The sequence below is a fragment of the Homarus americanus genome, unplaced genomic scaffold (genome assembly GCF_018991925.1).
Source record: "Homarus americanus isolate GMGI-L3 unplaced genomic scaffold, GMGI_Hamer_2.0 scaffold57980, whole genome shotgun sequence".
Taxonomy (NCBI): Eukaryota; Metazoa; Arthropoda; class Malacostraca; order Decapoda; family Nephropidae; genus Homarus; species Homarus americanus.
This window is the reverse complement of record NW_024716703.1, coordinates 13,861,693-13,879,164: the sequence shown is the minus strand read 5'-3', so window position 1 is coordinate 13,879,164 and position 17,472 is coordinate 13,861,693.

Genomic DNA, 17,472 nt, shown 5'->3' with positions numbered 1-17,472 from the left:
AGGTATTAGTAATGTGTTCTCATTTAACATTTTACCGTCCATACTCTTCCTCTTAGTCTCATTATTTTCTCCAATCAATTATAAAGTCTAGTTACTATTAATTATCTTTATTATAATACTTTTTTTTCTGCTGACCGCCATTCATTGTGTTTCTGTTTACTAACATTTATGTTCATTACGAACCGGCCAGTAAGGAATTTCTCTGACGTGATGTTCCCAGCAAAAAAAAAAAAAAAAATGATACTATACTGTGAAAACAATGATTGGTAAGTGCATTACTGTGGAAGCTCTCGTGAGTGTTGTGTCTCAGGGCTGGCTGGTGTGGTGGGTGTAGCTGCGACCAGTATAAAATGTTGGGAAACTTTGAACACTCAGAATGAACCGTGTCATGTATGTTATTACTTTTATTGACCATTATGAAACTTGATGTTGTCAATCGTCGGCGCCTGTGATGATGCACCACAGTTTATATCTTTAGTATAATTTATCATTGTAGGGATTAGTGTATCTCATTACTGCAGAGCCAAACAAGACTCCAAAAATACTGTAATTTCCTTAATAATTATGAATATTTACGTGCTGCCAAGGGATAATACTGGGTTGTTTGGACCCACAAGGGTAAACAGATGAAAATATTGATACTGTACTTTGTTGTGGAAGATGATCATGACAGACACAGTGAGAGCAGATGATTAGAGTCGTGTTACCCTGCGTCATGCTGGGAAGGCTTACAAGAGTGAAGAAAATAAACTTACAAGTACTGGTAGCTTAAGAACGAGCGCAAACTATTTAATTCAAGCCGTCAAGCAGACTATGTACAGAGTTTACACATATCATTTAGCACGAGGGCGGCTACAGCAAACATTGTGCATATGTGAATTGGACTGAAACAAATGTTAACAAACACGCTAATATTTACAGACGTGTGTGAAGTGATATATAAGTTGAATACACTGCAGACAGGTATAAATATAAGCACCAGTGTAGCGAGTAAACGAAGAGAGGAGCTGCTGTGTCTATAGTAATGGTAAGTTAAGTGAGAAAATTTAATGTACTGTAGTTGTGTAGGTTACTCAAGTGTATAGTGAGGGTGCACAGCACACCTGCTGAGTGTTATGTGAATCACTATTCTGAGAGTGAATGAACTACACGCTCATTATGTCAACATATATTTTGTTGTGTTTTATGTAGAAACAGTTGAGAGTAATATTGTGTAGCGCAAATATATTCAGTCTTTTCCCCAACACGTTCCTCACAAAACTAATCTAAACATCTTCATCAAATTCAGAGCCAATGCAAAAGTAATTTTATACTATACTATACTGTACTGAACAGAATTTTTTTCCATCATTTCTAATTTCTTTTGTTCAACTTGAATCTTTATTTTGACAAGCTGAATCTCCAAATCTGAATGCAACTTTTGATTATTTGCAAGTTGAATGTTGATCATTGTTTCTTCCAATTGTTTATCTAACAATTGCTGCCGTGTGCTCCAAAATAGTTTATTATTTTCTTCCTCTTCAATGGTTATATTTTTCCTGTTTGGTCGGTCATACCGTTTTTCATCAAATAATGACGTTTTATTTCTATTTTTCTGGGGGGAGGTTGAGGGGCCAGGTTGTAAATTTGGGTCATCGCCTCTGCTGGAGGCACGCTCTGGTACATGATTTGTGAAGCACAAATCTTGCCCTGGATTTGTAGAAGGCATGCTTTCAGCAAAGTAATTGTGGTCCTCATCAATGAAATTGATTGATGGGTACACATCCACTTCCGCTGTTCTACTGATCGCCGAGGTTCATATCCCTCAGCATTGAAACTTGTAATGCGTATCCATGCTTGTTTCTTTAGTGCAACAAGCTTCCCACAAGTACTTTTACTTTTCAATATTCTCTCCTCTCCAATCAAATAAACTAAGAAATCCCGCTCTCTCTGTGATATGGGACTTGCCCGGGAGACTTTGGAGGAAAACATCCCTGACGAGAGCTGTTACAATACTAAATTTGGCGCCAACGAAGGTAAACAAACACACACAGGACCCACAATGCATCAGCGAAGGAGACAGTATTACCAGACCTAACAAAATCATCCCGCACGAAGTGGAAGAGGTTCGAGCATTTAAAAATACCGCTTGATGGAACAATACCTTCGAAAAGATTCTTCGTTGGAAGGGGTAGATGTTGTTTAATAATATGGCCCAAATTCCTTAACCAAAAGTACTGTAAGTCATCTTAACAGGGGCAAAAGTGCTTAGTCACCACATAGGACGACTCACTGAACGTTGTCTTGTGGGAACCAAGAAAAAACGAATGCAAATATACTAAAACCCTATTTAGTTGATTACTCACCCGCCCCAATGAACTCGCCTAGCCAAGAATAATAATATAATAGTGAAGTCAAGCCCATGTAATCTAACCTAACCTAACCTAACCTCGGCCACTGCAGTCCTCCCAACTCATACATACATACAAATCTTAAATGTTCTTTATGAGTTTTCTGGTGCATAATGAGCCTAGTAATAGTTAACGTGTATTCATTCCCATCTTGACTCCAGCTCGCGCGCGGGCTGCTTACTCATCTGCTACTGTTACACTGGAACACAACTAAATAATTTTATTTTCGTGTTTTATGTCCCTCAATAGCTAAGGTCTTTAAACACCAATTATAAGTGTCATGTTTTACACTAGAAAAGACGTTTAAGATTAAGAATATATACAGTACTTATTGTTAGTGAGGAAATAGATTATACCATTCTCGGTATACTGTAAGTGACCAAGAAAAAAATAATTGTTTTGGTCTCCTTCAACTAATATATTTACTGTACCTGAGCCGTACTGGGCAGGATTATATGCACCACCCATGCCTACCTCCGTCATGTGCATCACACACATACACACACCTGTCTCTGTCGTCTACACCACACACACACACACACACACCTGCCTCCGTCTTATGTATCACACGCACACATCTGCTTCGATCATGTGCACCACACGCACACCTACCTCGGTAATGTGCATCACACACACCCACACCTGCCTCGACCATCTCCACCACACACACACCTCGCACACACCTGCCTCGACCATCTCCACCACACACATACCTGCCTCGATCATGTGCACTAAACACACATGCCTCGATCATGTCCACTACACACACACCTCGCACACATCTGCCTCGATCATGTGCACCAAACACACCTGCCTCGACCATGTCCGCCACACACACACACCTGCCTCGATCATGTCCACCACACAACACCTGCCGACCATCTCCACCACACACATACCTGCCTCGATCATGTGCACCAAGCACACCTGCCTCGATCATGTCCACCGCACACACACACACCAACACACCTGCCTCGACCATCTCCACCACATACATACCTGCCTCGATCATGTGCACCAAACACACCTGCCTCGACCATGTCCGCCACACACACACCTGCCTCGATCATGTGCACCAAACACACCTGCCTCGATCATGTCCACCACACACACACGAACTGATCGCTATAAGAACAGCCCAGTCCCAACCATTGTAAAAATTATCAATAACTTGTAATAAACCAGTGTATTCACTCCCAGTAAACACTACTCCTTGCACTGTCACTATGTTGAAATGAACTGTAGTTTGAGCTGATCCATCTGTTATTATATGTCTTATTTGTGTCACTTATGTTACTTGTATATTATTTGTAATTCGTAACCCATTCCCCAAATATGTAACTGTATATTTTCAGCCTCTGGCTGCCTTTTTCAATAAACCGTTAATTATACATATTATTATTATTACACCTGTCTCGACAATTTCCATCACACACACACACACACCTGCCTCGACCATCACCACACACACACACACCTGCTTCTGACCATTTCACCACACACCCTGCCTCGGATCATGTGCACCAAAACACCTGCCTGATCATGTCCACCACACACACACACACACTACCTCGACCATGTCCACCACACACACACACACACACACCTGCCCTCGGATCATGTCCACCACACACACACACACACACCTGCCCTGGTCAAGTGCACCACACACACACCTACCTTGATCATGTCCACTACACACACACACACCTGCCTCAACCATCTCCACCACACACACACCTGCCCTCGATCATGTCCACCACACGCACCTGCCCCGACCATGTCCATCACACACACACACACACACACCTGCCTCGATCATGTCCACCACACACACACCTGCCCTGATCATGTCCACCACACACACACACCTGCCTCGGTCAAGCACCACACACATACCTGCCTCGACCATGTGCATCACACACCTGCCCCATCTAGTCCACCACACACACACACACCTGCCTCGATCATGTCCACCACACACCTGCCTCGGTGGTGCAGGTGCACACACACACCTGCCTCGACCATGTCCACACACACACACCTGCTTCGGGTCATGTGCATCAAACACGCACACACACCTGCCTCGGTGTTGTGGACGACACATCTGCCTCGATCATGTCCGCCAAACACACCTGCCTCGATCATGTCCACCAAACACACCTGCCTCGATCATGTCCACCAAACACACCTGCCTCGATCATGTCCACCAAACACACCTGCCTCGATCATGTCCACCACATAAACACCTCCCTCGATCATGTGCACCAAACACACGCACACTGTCAACACTGTCGGTTACCTGCCGTGTGTACACACCCGTCCTGCCACCATCTATATATGGTACTCATTATTATACCCTGATGTAACTTACTGCTCAGTCCTTACCCACGCCCTCATGGCAACATCTGGTGCGCCCACATTCCACGCCTGCACCGCCACGCAACACGCTCACAAACCGTAACCCAACAAACAATTTTCCATATCCTAGACATCCTGAAGTTTAACGTCACTCTTGAGTTGGTATATGAAGTTTGTTTTGCGTTCAGTTGGTCAACATGATTTTTGCTGACTCAAAATGTTTCTCTCTCTTCCAGAAAAGATACTGTTCCCTGACATAGTTCCTTCTTGCTCTGAGGTCCAGAGGTACTGTACAGACGTGCGTCAGGTAAGCTGTTCACATTTAATCGTATGTGTAGAAGGAAGAATATTTTATTGCAGAAAGAAGGACACTTTTAATCGTTTATATGAAGAGGAAAGGGAATAATATTTTTTTCGTATACATGTACAAGAAAGGATATGTTTAATTGTATATATTAAAAAAAAATCAGGCTTTGTCGTCTGTATCAGTGGTTCTGAATCTATTTTGGTCGGCGTACCCGTTGGTGTGAGAGAGATGTCATGTACCCAATTTCAATGGTGATTCGGCCATTTATATTAATATTTCTTTAATAAACTTTGCGCCTCATAAAAAATGATACATATGACATTCTGTTCACCACCAATATACCTTTGGCTCCTCGAAATGTGTCTCATGTACAGTCGGGGTCAAAAGTTCGCTCCCGCCCAAAATGAAGCAGTACCGACTCCAAATGAGATGAAACAGTTAGAGCAAGTCAGTTCGGAGACTCATTTCTGTGACTCAGTTTCACTACGGGTAGCGAACTTTTGTCCGTGACTGTACCCCTGATGAGGGTTCACCTACCCGGTTCAGGATCCCACAATTACTAAATAATTGTGTAAACCAAGTATATGAAAGGGATTTTTTTATCGTATACATATGTGAAAAAATGAGAAATTAAAAGAAAATCATGTATAAAAGAAAGGACGTGTTACCTGGGTGTGTATATTGACAATGAACTGAAGTTCTCTGGCCATTGTGAGAAGGTGAATCAAGCAACTAAACTAGTAGGTCGTTCAGATATCTACAGGTAGACGGGGTCCGTCCCCCATAACGATCTTCAAGAGCGAGGTGCTTCCCCGCCTGGAGTAATGTCACCCCGACTGGTCCCCAAGATATGCCAGACTGTTAGTTAACTGAAAATGTCCAAAGGAGGACCACCAATCTGGTGCCTGCACTACGGCACCTCAGTTATCCAGCGATTAGAGCGCCTGCAACTACTTAGCTTAGCTTAATACTACAGACGGGCAGAGGGTAACCTAATTGAGATGTAAAAACATCTCAGAGAGCACTACTCTGGCGAGTGTCCATATCTGGAGCTTGCGGACGCCTGCCCCACAAGGGGTCACAGCTCAAGGTTGAAGAAAGCACAAGTCCAGAAAACTGTCAGGGTAAACATTTTCGGGTGAGAATAATATTGTGAACTCTTGGAACAACCTGCCAGAGTGTGTTGTGACGGCACCGAGTGTGAGCTCTTTCAAGACCAGACTTGACCAATAGTGTGTAACACAGACGTGATCGACCGCCCAAGCGGCTAACGAGCCGATCAGTGTCCAAAAGGATAGAAGTAAAAGTAGTATATTTAATAAGAGAGTATGTTTTTTTAATCATATACCGCTGTATTGATGAGAGTTTTTAATGTATACATACTGAAGAAAGAAAATTTTTAATCATATATAAAGATAAAAGGATTTCTTTTTGACATGACTAAGAAAGGAAAATGTTTCTGTAGCGATGAAAAGGAAAAGTCACAGTTGTACCAAAACAAGGAATCGCCCCTCATGTCTCGCCACACCAGGGCAGAATGTGAGAAGGGTGGGGTTTTCCTATACGTGGTCACTATACTGTCCACATTTCAGGTTTGTAGCTCAAAAAGTGCCTGAGATATCGCCCGGACAACCAGCCAAGACCCGTAAGAGTGACGAAGTCTAACTATTGAGTACCTCCCTTGAGTTTCTTGTGGCACCTGGAGACGAAACTGGGAATGGGATATAAAGGGATGTATAAAAAAAAATAGAAGTTGACAAAGAGAAAGTGGAAGATCACGGCGATTAAGCGAAGTTCGCGCGCGCGCTCGAGAGAGAGAGAGAGAGAGAGAGAGAGAGAGAGAGAGAGAGAGACGAGGAAGGAAAAGGGAATGAAAACGTGGGGAGGAAGAGAAAGGTACAGGATATGACGGAGAAGAAAAAGAAAAACAATGAGATTTTATATGCAATGACAGAAAATGAGATAAGGAGAACTCATAAAAAGAGGAGAAGGCATTGGAAAAGAAAGTTTGAGGGAAAACAGTTACCAAAGAAAACAGTAATGAGAGTAAAATGAGGGTAGACGATGATAAACCTGTGGTTTTGATTAGGTCAGGTTATATAAAGGCTTAATCAAGTTAGATTAAGCCATGATACTTCAGTTAGAGTAGATTTGGGACTGGTTAGGTTTGATCAGGTTAGGGGTAGGTCAGGTCAGATCAGGTTAGGGGTAAAAAAAAAAGAAAAAGAAGGGGGTCACTAATCAGGGGCGGATCCAGGGGGAGGGGGCCTGGGGGTCTGGACTTCCTCCCCCTTTTCATCAGAAAATTACAATACCTTTTTTGTATACAGTATTGTACTCCTTTTGATATTCCTGTGCCTGTATTATAGTTTCTAAATTAAGAAGATAAAGGAAAAATGTAAATAATGGTGACTTGTGTTTGAGAGAAATAAAAAGGAACAAGAATCACGAAACGAAGACTGGAGAGACGGTGGACCATCTATAAAAGTGAAAGGAAAACATAAGAGTTTGTAACGAATATGTCAAATAGGAACATATTAATATTGAAATAATGTTAATAATGATACAGTATAGTAAAGATAATAATGTATTAAGAGATATGTCAATAATAATAATAAGACAACGCTTCTGAATGATAATAACAAAAGGTGAATATAAAGAATAAGGTGATGCAAATACCAGTGAAGGGATAAAGGTAAAGTATAATAAACAGCTGCTGGTGACTGTGAAACGGGAAAATGAGGGAATGAATAGCAGGTGTTGGCGGGAAGCCAAAGTGGCGGTTCTTACCTGCCTCCACCGTCACCAACAACTTTAATACCATCATCAACAACATTAACATCAATAACAACCACATTAACAACAACATTAACACTAAAATCATCAACAACAACATTAACAACAACAACATTAACAACAACAACATTAACAACAACCACATTAACAACAACATTAACACTAACATCATCAACAACAACATTAACAACAACAACATTAACACCAACAACATTAACAACAACAACATTAACAACAACAACATTAACAACAACAATACTACCACTACCATCAGTAAAAGAGGAAGACGAGATGATGCAAAAACAGGAATTGAGGAGAAGGATGAATAACTGGTGAAGATGCATGGGGAGAACAGGAGAAGCAGCAGCAGCAGAGGGGGGGGGGGGACTATGAGGAAACGTGAGGGTAAAAAAAAATAATCAGGAGAAAAGAAAAAAAAATATAGAGATATGAACATTGGAAGGATTAGAGTGACTCGAGGATCACCTATGCAGCAGACCGCCAGTTAGCCAACCAAACAGGTTACCCACACTAAGCTTGCCCGAGGGGGTCTTACAGCCCTGCCTGCCTCTCTGCCTCGGTACAATGACCATACCACTTCTCAAGGGCATTTGGTCTCTTGCTGCCGCCGCTAGATGGCTCTGGATGAGTCACCTGAAGAGAGCTGGCAGTAAGGAGTGGTCGTCGCCTGCGGGAGATCACCTGTCTAAGAGGCACTAGGTAGGTCCGGTGATAACTGGTGTTCGTGGTAGTCCATTACTATGCAGCCTTGATGATGGTGCCGTGCACTGCATGGACCAGATGTTATCGCCGAGTCCTCATGCAAGGTTACTTCCTTCTGGATAGTCTCTTTCAAAAGCTTCTCTCGCACTGGCTGAATTAACACACGTAAAGGTCCACCAGGCATTTCCTACCCCAGACACAACTCTGGTAGACAGTTGCCCGTACACACAGTCTCGCCTTGGAAAATTGTACCTAATAACTTCCCACTGGATAAAAACATTTCAGGAGATCTTATTAGTCAGTTCTCCACTGCCTGCGAACCGTTGTCATGGCGGGATGAACATCGAATTCGTGACGCTGTTGCTGTGAATTAAGTTTGTCACCCCTGAAGACTGTCTCATATCAACGATTTCTTAACGACCGAAAGACCCTACGTGCTATAGCGCGAACCGTTATCATGGCAACATTTGGTCAATTTTGGTGAAATATGTAAATAAAAAAAAACAAAAAACAATCCTCTAGACCTTGTTGCATGTTGATTAAACCGTCCAAGTTTGGTGTAACCCCACTTTCCATTTTCGAGTTATTTAGACAGACAGACAGTGACGGGCAGGTTAAAAATCCCACCAGACAAGAGACAAACTCCCACCAACAGTATAATAAAGAAAAAAATTCCTTCAGGTCAAGTTCCCTGGAGTCACAACACGGTCAATAACCTGTTCACTTGTTCAATTATGTGGAGTTTAATTACGTGGACCAACAAGGTATACTGTAATAGATAGTGTTGTGGACGTGTGTGTGCGTGTGGTAGACGTCACCAGCCTCCATGCTTCACACCCTCACTTCATACACAGTTTTAATCGGTGTTATTTCCTCTCTTGGTGTGTGTGTGTGTGTGGGAGGGTGGGGGGGGGGGGTGCAATGTTTGTGGCAAGGAGTGTGGTAAGGTGTGAGCAGGGCCTTGGAGTGTGGTAGGGTGTGAGATAGGGCCTTGGAGTGTGGTAGGGTGTAAGACAACCTTGGAGTGTGTTAGGGTGTGGGACAGCCTTGGAGTGTGGTAGGGTGTGTGAGTGTAGTATTTCCAGCAGGTAAAATGAATTCAATAAATATTATTTCTGCATGGACGTAAAACACCCAAAAATATAAGAATACAGCCGTGAGAAAGTCCAGTGCTAGAACAACAAGAGACTAACACCGCCGTAGTAACTAAGAATAATAGTCAAATAATTATCAGTAAAAGCCGTGAGTTAACTTAAGTAAAGGATAACCTATATATACAGTAACTAACATGCTAACCAGATTACAGTGTTAAGGAATGGTTGAGAAGTAGTAGAGGTGACCCAAGGTTGGTGCAGCCGTCCTGTGTGGGAGGTGCGGCGTCTGCCACCACCAGGTCCTGATCCTGAAGATGACAGTGTAAACACGCAAACACTTTCACTATCTTCCTCGGCTTCACTAATCAACTCGCCAGTTCACCGTATCTGTCTCTGTTGATAAACCACTATGGTGTGTGTTATGAAACTAAAACTTAATATATTTATGTTTTGAGGAAACTTATTTCCAGTCTCGGATAACAATGTAAACACAATGAAGACTTTTACTGTCATCTTCCGCACCGATAATTAATCAGCGCCTGTATTTTAGAAGGTTCGTTTATATTGACACACAGATGGCTGCCAAATAGATGATCGACTATAGAGACACTGCGGTGAGGAGATCCTGTGTCTGGTCCCCATTCAGGAGGAAAGAGAAACTCGTATGAACCAACGTGAATGAGGACCCTGCAGGTCACCGTGTAAACACAAGGGCACTTTCACTATTATATTGTACCTTCCTCGGCAACACTGATCACCATATCACCATTAGCGTCTGTGTGTACTTATATAACACAAAGTCATATGGGTGTGTATAGTGAAGTGAGAGATGAGGTAAGAATGGTGGGTGGTGAGGTATAGGTGTGAGGCGTCTTCAACAGTGTTCACAGCGAGGAATACCTCACCTGCGGAACCTCGCACTGTTGGGCACAATAATGTGTGGACACAACTCACAGCTACGTCACGTTTCTCATCTCTTACGTGTACAGAGGATGTAGTGAGGGATGATCAGTGTCCAGACGACCATTGATCTCTCTTATATACTGACTGACAGGGAGGGAGAGCAGCAGGCGTCACCTCCTGCAGAGGACAACAACCACCAACTGCTTAAGGCGTCCACACATATGAAGGGGGTCATATTATAAGGGTTCACGGTTAATTCGTGATTCGTGTGTGTGTGTGTGTGTGTGTGTGTGTGTGTGTGTGTGTGTGTGTGTGTGTGTTTGTTAATATGTTTTAATAATGTTTTTCCTAGGAGAGAGAAAATCGAATATATATATATATATATATATAAAGAGTATATATATATATATATATATATATATATATATATATATATATATATATATATATATATATATCGAAGAGAGAGAGAGAGAGAGTTACAATACACCCTCCAGATCTTTCGTATAATAACACTGAAACCCTTATATCTCAGTCAATGATGCACAACCAGTGTGAGAAGCCAGCCATCTAATAGTCTCAGTAAAACCTGACGCCATTTTGTCAGAAATCCTTGTAAAATCTGTAGTTTTACCGTGTGGGACAAGTAGTTATGTTCTTACCGTCTCCAGGTGAGGGAAGCCTGAAGGTATGGACCGATACTTGTGTATAGTTAAGGTATTACGCACCTGGGTGAGTGCTCAGTGGTGTTCATTATGTGCACAGTTAGTGGACATCCCCGCATAGAATGTTGAGTCCGGAGATTATTATTTATTACTTATTATAGCTGTTATTGTCTGGGTCCTCATGTGTACTGTATCATCACAACCACTATCACATTGTTCCACTATATTATACCTGTATGTAATGTATTGTGATTATGTGCAGCAGGGCCGAGTAAGGTGCTCTCTCTCTCTCTCTCTCTCTCTCCTTAAGGAAGATGAGAGTGGAGGGGTGAGTGCCCTCGCAAGCATGTGGTTGTGTTTACCGTAACCTAGACTCAACCACCAGCCCATACTAGTAACCACCACTACTACTACCACCATCATCACCAGCCCATACTAGTAACCACCACTACTACCACCATCATCACCAGCCCATACTAGTAACCACCACTACTACCATCATCACCAGCCCATACTAGTAACCACCTACTACCACCATCATCACTAGCCCATACTTGTAACCTACTATCCACCATCATCACAGCCCATATAAGTGTACCTACCACCATCATCACCAGCATACTAGTAACCACCTACTACCATCATCACCAGCCCATACTAGTAACCACAATACTACCACCATCATCACCAGCCCATACTAGTAACTACTACTACCATCATCACCAGCCCATACTAACCACACTACTACCACCATCATCAGCAGCCCATAAGTAACCACTACTACCACCATCATCACCAGCCCATACTAGTAACCACCACTACCACCATCATCACTAGCCTATTAATACCACTACTACCACCATCATCACAGCGCCATACTAGTAACCACTACTACCATCATCACAACATACTAGTAACCACCACTACTACCACATCATCACCAGCCCATCTAGTAACCACCACTACCACCATATCACCATCCCAACCACCACTACTACCACCGTCATCACCAGCCCATACTAGTAACCACCACCACTGCACCATCATCGCCCATACTAGTAACCACCCTACTACCACCATCATCACCAGCCCATACTAGTAACCACCACTACCATCATCACCACCCATACTAGTAACCACCACTACCATCATCACCAGCCCATACTAGTAACCACACCTACCACCATCATCACAATCCATCTAGTAACCTTTACCACCATCATCAACCCATACTAGTAACCACTACCATCACCATCATGCTAGTAACCACCACTACTACACGCCGCAGCCCTACTAGTAACCACCACCACCATCATCACCAGCCCATGCTAGTAACCACTACCACCACCATCGGCAGCCATATACCACTACTACCATCATCACCAGCCCATACTCCACCAACACCACCATCATCACAGCCCATACTAGTAACCACCACTACTACCACCATCATCACAGCCATACTAGTAACCACTACTACCACCATCATCACCAGTGTACTAGTAACCACCACTCTACCCCCATCATCACTGGCCATACTAGTACCACCCACCTACCACCATCATCACCAGCCATATAATTAACCACCACTACTACCATCATCACCAGCCCATACTAGTACCACTATACCATCTTCACCCACTAGTAACCACCACTACTATCATCACCAGCCCATACTAGTAACCACCACTACTACCACCATCATCACAGCCCGCCTAGTAACCACTACCCCACCATCATCACCAGCCCATACTGTACCACTACTACCACCATCATCACTAGCCCATACTAGCAACCACCACTACTACCATCATCACCAGCCCATACGTAAACCACTACTACCACCATCATCACCAGCCCATATAGCCACCACTACTACCACCATCATCACCAGCCCATACTAGTAACCACCACTACTACCACCATCATCACTGAGCTACTATCATCACCCAGCCCATACTAGTAACCACTACTACCAGCCATCATCAGCCCATACTAGTAACCACCACTACTACCACCATCATCACCAGCCCATACTAGTAACCACCACTACTACCACCATCATCTTAGCATACTAGTCACCACTACTACCACCATCATCAAGCCCATACTAGTAACCACTCACTACTACCACCATCATCACTATTACTAGTAACCACTACCACCATCATCACCAGCCATACTAGTAACCACCACTACCACCACCATCATCGCCCATACTAGTAACCACCACTACCACCATCATCACCAGCCCATACTAAGCACCCTTCTACCATCCAGCCCATAAGTAACCTACTACCACCATCATCACCAGCCATACTAGTAACCACCTACTACCACCGTCATCACCAGCCCACACTAGTAACCCCACTACCACCATCATCACCAGCCCATACTAGTAACCACCACTACTACCACCATCATCACCCATACTAGTAACCACCACTACTACCATCATCACCAGCCCATACTAGTGCCACCTACTACCACCATCATCACTGCCCATACTAGTAACCACCACTACCATCATCACAGCCATACTAGTAACCACCACTACCACCATCATCACTAGCCCATCTAGTAACCACCACTACTACCACCATCATCACAGGCCCATCCTGGTAACCACCATTACTACCATCATCATCAGCCCATCTGGTAACCACCACTACTACCAGTCATCACCAGCCCATACTAGTAACCACCACTACTACCACCATCATCACAGGCCCATACTGACCACCATTACTACCACCATCATCATCAGCCCATTCTGTAACCACCACTACCCACCATCATCACCGCCCATACTAGTACCATTACCACCATCATCACCAGCCCATACTAGTAACCACCACTACTACCACCATCATCATCAGCCCATTCTAGTAACCACCACTACTACCACCGTCATCACCAGCCCATACTAGTAACCACCACTACTACCACCGTCATCACAGCCCATACTAGTAACCACCACTACTTTTACCTCCATCATCACCAGCCCATACTATTAACCACCTACTTCTACCATCATCACCAGCCCATACCAGTAACCACCACTACCAGCACCATCATCAAGCATACTAGTGACCACCATTACTACCATCACCAGCCCATACTAGTAACCACCACTACCAGCACCATCATCGCCAGCCCATACTAGTGACCACCATTACTACCACCATCATCACCAGCCCATACTAGTAACAACCACTACTACCATCATCACCAGCCCATACTAGTAACAACCACTACCATCATCACCAGCCCATACTAGTAACCACCACCACTACCAGCACCATCATCACCAGCCCATACTAGTAACCACCAATGCTTCTACGACCATCATCACCAGCCATACTAGTAACCACCACTACTACCACCATCATCACCAGCCCTGTAACCACCACTACTACCACCATCATCACCAGCCCACCACCACTACTACCACCATCATCACCAGCCACAACCACCACTACTACCACCATCATCATCAGCCCATAACCACCACTACTACCACCGTCATCACCAGCCCATACTAGTAACCACTACTACTACCAATCACCAGCCCACAACACCACTACTACCATCATCACCAGCCATACTAGTAACCACCACTACCACCATCATCACCAGCCCATAACCACCACTACCCACCATCATCAGACCCACCAGCCCACCACTACTACCATCATCACCAGCCCATCAACCACCACTACTACCACCATCATCACCAGGCCCGCCAACCACCACTACCACCATCATCACCAGCCACCAACCACCACTACTACCACCATCATCTGACCCCGCCAACCACCACTACTACCAACATCATCACCAGCCCATACCGTAACCACCACTACTACTACCATCATCATCATATACTAGTAACCACCACTACTACCACCATCATCACCAGCCATACTAGTAACCACCACTACTACTACCATCATCACCAGCCCATACTAGTAACCACCACTACTACTACCATCATCACCATCCCATAACCACCACTACTACCACCATCATCACCAGCCCGTAACCACCACTACTACCACCATCATCACCGACCGCCAACCACCATTACTACCACCATCATCATCGTAGATAACCACCACTACTACCACCATCATCGCATCCCATAACCACCACTACTACCATCATCATCAGCCCGCAACCACCACTCTGCCTTCCATCATCAGGCCATACTAGTAACCACCACTACTACCACCGTCATCACCAGCCCATACTAGTAACCACCACTACCACCATCATCACCAGCCATACTAGTAACCACCACTACTACCACCATCATCACCAGCCATACTAGTAACCACCACTACTACCACCATCATCACCATCCCATAACCACCACTACTACCATCATCACCAGCCCATAACCACCACTACTACCACCATCATCACCATCCCCAACCACCACTACTACCATCATCATCAGCCCATAACCACCACTACTACCACCATGATCATCAGCCGATAACCACTACTACCACCATCATCACCATCCCATAACCACCACTACTACCACCATCATCATCAGCCCATAACCACCACTACCTGCCACCATCATCACCAGCCCATACTAGTAACCACCACTACTACGCACTCATCACCAGCCCATACTAGTAACCACCACTACTACCACCATCATCACCAGCCCATAACCACCACTACTACCATCATCAGCAGCCCACAACCACCACTACTACCACCATCATCATCAGCCATAACCACCACTACTTCTGCCACCATCATCACCAGCCCATACTAGTAACCACCACTACTACCACCGTCATCACAGCCCATACTAGTAACCACCACTACTACCACCGTCATCACCAGCCCATACTAGTAACCACCACTACTACCACCATCATCACCAGCCCATAACCACCACTACTATCACCATCATCATCGGCCACCAACCACCACTACTACCACCATCATCACCATCCCATAACCACCACTACTACCACCATCATCATCATACACCAACCACCACTACTACCATTCATCAGCCCGCCAACCACCACTACTACCACCGTCATCACCAGCACATACTCGTAACCACCACTAGCTTCTGCCACCATCATCACCAGCCCATACTAGTAACCACCACTACTACCACCATTATCACCATCCCATAACCACCACTACTACCACCATCATCACCAGCATACTAGTAACCACCACTACTACCACCATTATCACCATCACAACCACCACTACTACTACCATTATCACCGGCCATAACCACCACTACTACCACCATCATCACCATCCCATAACCACCACTACTACCACCATCATCACCAGCCCATACTAGTAACCACCACTACTTCTGCCATCATCACCAGCCCATACTAGTAACCACCACTACTACCACCATTATCACCATTCATAACCACCACTACTACCACCATCATCACCAGCCGCCAACCACCACCATTACAGAAACAGGTAGTGTACAGTCACCTCGGCTGACCCGCTTGTTGCCATCAGTCACAATCATAATAACAACAATACAAGGAACAGGTGAAGAGACAGATGTAACGTAAAGAAGAATGATAAAGGAGAATGGAAGAGTGATAATGTAATGCTGCTTACTTCACTCCTTCTGTTCATCTTTTCATCCATCCTTTGTTCATCCTTTCATCCATCCTTTGTTCATCCTTTCATCCATCCTTTGTTCATCCTTTCATCCATCCTTTGTTCATCCTTACCTCCATCCTTTGGTCATCCTTACCTCCCTCCATCTGCTCATCCCACCTCCCTCCATCTGCTCATCCTTACCTCCTCCTTCTGCTCATCCTTACCTCCCTCCATCTGCTCATCCTTACCTCCCTCCATCTGTTCATCCTTACCTCCTCCATCTGCTCATCCTTACCTCCCTCCATCTGCTCATCCTTACCTCCCTCCATCTGCTCATCCTTACCTCCCTCCATCTGCTCATCCTTACCTCCCCTCCATCTGCTCATCCTTACCTCCCTCCATCTCATCCTTACCTCCCTCCATCTGTTCATCACCCTCCTCCATCTGCTCCATCCTTACCCACTCCCTCCATCTGCTCATCCTTACCTCCCTCCTTCTGCTCATCTTTACCTCTCCCATCCGCCTCATCCTTACCTCCCTCCATCTGCTCATCCTTACCTCCCTCCATCTGCTCATCCCCCACCTCCCTCCTTCTGCTCATCCTTACCTCCCTCCAT